The 4,650-nt window shown below is 44.2% G+C and overlaps 1 pseudogene; it reads left to right on the forward strand.

The window, feature by feature from the left end:
• Positions 1 to 734: 734 nt before the first annotated feature.
• On the forward strand, positions 735 to 4,039 carry LOC105914665 (annotated as a pseudogene).
• The last annotated feature ends 611 nt before the right edge of the window (positions 4,040 to 4,650 follow it).

Consider the following 4,650-nt stretch of genomic DNA (forward strand, 5'->3'; position numbering starts at 1 on the left):
TCCGCCGAGCAGCAACGTATGTCAAGAAGGAGGTTCGATTCTACGAGAAAGAGTGGATACGGACATCGTGACCGTGTCCCCTTTTCCGTAGCATCTAACCTCTTTCATGATGAAGTGTGGTGCCGCCCAGTTGAGGACATCCTCGCGAGATGATCACGGTCTTCAAGTTGAACAACTTATGCAGTGTTAAGATAATAATTTTTGTACATAGATGGCTTCTGCTACTGGAGGAAGTGGCGATGGTGGGGGCAATCGTGGTTCCTATTATGGCAAGGTTCCAATCATAGTTGGCCCTCAGCATAAGCCGAAGAAAAAGAGCGCGCTGGAAAAAGCAATGCTTCGTTATTTGCAGCAACGTCATGAAGAAGCTGTTGCCGCGGGTCAGGAACCTCCTTTTGGTGGTCGTTATGCTCCACCCTCAGTCCCGGGTGTTTCACGTTCACTTAGTACTACCGTTTCAGGCGGCACAAATAAACCTAAGGATGAGGTTGGGTCAGCGGAACCTTCGTCTTCACCGTCCAAGGATGCTTAAAGTCCTCCTTGATAATAACCAGTGGATGGCTTGTTGTATTGTATCATGTTGTTTGGGACTTTAATTTAAATATGTGTATTTGGATCTTCATGTTGTTGTATTGTACCATGTTGTTTGGATCTTTAATCGATTTTCACGCGTAATCCATTGTCAAGTGTAATCCATTTTCATGCGTAATACGATGCAGATGGACCGACAATGGATGTATAATGCAAACAGGCGGAGCAAGACGTTTATTGATGGCTTGCATTATTTTCTCGATGTGGCAAAAGCGAACAAGCTAGAGAATAGGTTCGTATGTTGTCCATGCTTCCAATGCAATAACAGGAAGGAGTATTCAAAGGATTCCTGGGGGACTATTCACAGCCACTTGTTTAAATACGGTTTCATGCCTAACTATTTGGTTTGGACCAAGCACGGTGAACTAGGGGTTGTAATGGAAGATGGCGAGGAGGAGGAGGAGGAAGATGACACCATTCCGGACTGGGTTGCAGGCCAAGCTTTTGCAGGTACTACAATGGGCGAGGCTGATGAAGATGAGTTTGCAGAAAATGACCCTACTGATGACCTTGGTCAAGTGATACGAGATGCATACAGAGATTGCGAAACTGAGAAGGAAGCAGCAAAGTTGCAGCGCATGATAGATGATCACCAAAAATTGTTGTACCCAGATTGCCAGCAGGGCCATAAAAAACTAGATACGACACTAGAATTTGTGCAATGGAAGGCAAAAAATGGTGTGTCCGATAAGGCATTTCAGGGAATGTTGAACATTGTCAAGAAGATTCTCCCCGAGAATAATGAATTACTGTCCACAACATATGAAGCTAAACAGATTATTTGCCCTCTCGGATTGGATGTTCAGAAGATACACGCATGCCCTAATGACTGTATCCTCTATAGTGGTGATGAATATGAGAAATTGGATGCTTGTCCCGTCTGCGAAGCCCTGCGGTATAAGATCAGGCGAGATGATCCTGGTGATGTCGAGGGGCAGTCTCCCAAGAAGAGAGTTCCCGCGAAGGTGATGTGGTATTTCCCTATAATACCACGCTTGAAGCGCTTGTTCAGGAACAAGGCGAATGCTAAGTTGTTGCGATGGCACAAAGAAGACCGTAAGGAAGATGAGATGCTGAGACACCCCACAGATGGGGCACAGTGGAGATCAATTGATAGAACATTCCCAGACTTTGAAAGTGAAGCAAGGAACATAAGGTTTGGTTTAAGCACTGATGGATTCAATCCATTCGGTGAGTTGAGTAGTGGCCATAGTACTTGGCCTGTGACCCTTTGTATGTTCAGTCTTCCTCCTTGGCTGTGCATGAAGCGGAAGTTCATTATGATGCCGGCGCTTATCCAAGGCCCAAAACAACCCGGCAACGATATTGACGTGTACCTAAGGCCGTTGGTTGATGACCTTTTACAGCTCTGGAAGGAAGAAGGTGTACGTGTGTGGGATGAGGATAGACAAGAGATCTTTAATCTACGAGCACTGTTGTTCGTAACCATCAACGATTGGCCTGCATTGAGTAACCTTTCAGGACAGACAAATAAGGGATATCGGGCATGCACCCACTGTTTAGACGACACAGGCAACATGTACTTGAAGCACTGTAAAAAGGTCGTCTATATGGGTCATCGTCGATTTCTCCCTGCTCACCACCAGCTGAGAAAGAGCGGGATGCATTTCAAAAGGGCGCCAGACCATCGTAAAAAACCTGCACACCGTAATGGAAAGCGTGTGTTCGAGATGATGAAGGATGTATATGTAGTCTTCGGAAAGGGACTTGGTAGCCAACCTGTTCCGAACGACGATAACGGACATGCACCCATGTGGAAGAAAAAGTCAATATTTTGGGAGCTACCTTATTGGGAAATCCTAGAGGTTCGCAACGCAATAGACGTGATGCACCTGACGAAGAATCTTTGCGTGAACATGCTAGGCTTCATGGGTGTTTATGGAACCTCAAAAGATACATTGGAAGCACGACAGGACCTGAAAGCCATGGGGCAACGAGATGACCTACATCCGGAAAAGAGAGATAATGGACAGCACTACTTACGTCCTGCCAGTTACACTCTCAGCAAGGAAGAGAAGGATAGCATGTTTGAATGCTTGAATAGTATGAAGGTCCCGTCTGGGACTCCTCGAATATAAAGGGAATAATAAATATGAAACAAAAGAAGTTTACAAATCTCAAGGCTCATGACTGCCACATGTTGATGACCCAGTTGCTTCTGGTTGCACTGAGGGGTGTTTTACCAGAAAATGTCCGGTTGCCGCTCGTAAAGCTATGCGCGTTTCTCAATGCGATTTCGCAGAAGGCAATCGATCCATCCAAGCTATCAAAGCTACAGAACGATGTGGTGCAATGTCTTGTCAGTTTTGAGTTGTTATTTCCACCATCCTTCTTCAATATTATGACGCACTTACTGGTTCACCTAGTAAAAGAGATTGGTATTCTCGGACCTGTATACCTGCACAATATGTGGCCTTTCGAGAGGTTCATGGCAGTCCTAAAAAACTATGTTCTTAATCGTGCCCGTTCAGAAGGAAGCATCGCCAAGGGATATGGAACAGAGGAGGTGATCGAGTTTTGTGTTGATTTTGTTGATTCAATTGACTCGATTGGGGTTCCAACTTCACGCCACGAGGGGAGGCTCCGAGGAATGGGCACCCTTGGAAGGAAATCAAGTTTGAGCAATGATACTGATTTGTTCGACACGGCACACTACACTGTTCTACAACAGTCATCCTTTGTGTCTCCGTATATCGAGCAGCACAGGCAGATGGTAGCTTCAAAAAACCCGACCAAATCCGATGCTTGGCTTACCCGTCATCACATGGAAACTTTTCTCTCCTGGTTGCGCCAACAACTTATGGGTAACTCTGAGATTCACCCACAGCTTGCCTGGTTAGCCAGGGGACCTGCTACCACAATCGTCAAATTCCAAGGCTATGAGATAAATGGTTACACATTTTACACGAGAGCCCAGGACCAGAAAAGCACGAACCAGAATAGTGGTGTCCGCATAGATGCCATGGACAGAAATAATAGCAAGGAGTCGTATTATGGTTTCATACAGGAGATATGGGAACTCGAATACGGACCGCTGTACATCCCTCTATTTCTTTGCAATTGGGTGAAGCTAACTGCCGTCACCAAAGATCAGTACGGAATGACAATAGTAGATCTGAGCAAGACTGGATACAGTGATGACCCATTCGTACTTGCCAATGATGTGCATCAGGTGTTCTATATGAAGGACATGTGCAGCAAACTCAAGAGGAATCCAGAAGAGACATGGGAGCCAAAGTGCCACATAGTTCTTCCAGGTAAAAGAAAAATCATGGGAGTCGAGGATAAAACAGACCAATCAGATGATTATGATCAGTTTGATGGCATGCCTCCATTCGCCGTTGAAGTTGATCCAAGCATCCTGCTATCCAAAGAAGAGGCTCCGTACTTACGCCGCGATCATGATCAAGGAACTTTCGTGAAGAAGAAATTTTACAACGTTGTATTGTAATGCGTTAAATGTACATGACCTTTGTGTATTAATTGATACAATTTGTAATTTACCCTATGTATGATTTCATGTGTTATTAAATTTGTTAGGTGAAGATTTTTTAGATAAACATGAACATTGTTAACCACATACTAACATGGATTTTTCTGCGCATTGAAATAATTTAATTGAATAATTTCTTGATCACAGCAATGCAGTAAAATAAATATTTTACAGGCTAAATGAACTGTTATAGAATTAATGATTAATTCATACTTATTGTCAATTTACTCGTTAATTAAATATATTTTTGCATGTACAAAATCTGTGAAGGTTTTGTTTTTCATCTTGAAATGCAGTGAAAAGATAAAATAAAATCCATTTCCAAAAAACAGGCGGGAGAAGAAAAATAGGAAAAAAGACCTTTTGTCTCGGGTGTTAACAGCAACCAGGACAAAAGGCCCCCCTTTTATCCCGGTTGCAAACGGCAACCGGGATAAAAGGGTACGTTCTTCTCCCGCGCTAGCGTACCCTTTTATCCCGGTTGGCGACTGCACCCGGGATAAAAGGCGCCCGCCTTTTATCCCGGTGGGTGGTGGCACCCTGTA

Source organism: Setaria italica, chromosome VI, assembly GCF_000263155.2.
Source record: "Setaria italica strain Yugu1 chromosome VI, Setaria_italica_v2.0, whole genome shotgun sequence".
Lineage (NCBI taxonomy): Eukaryota > Viridiplantae > Streptophyta > Magnoliopsida > Poales > Poaceae > Setaria > Setaria italica.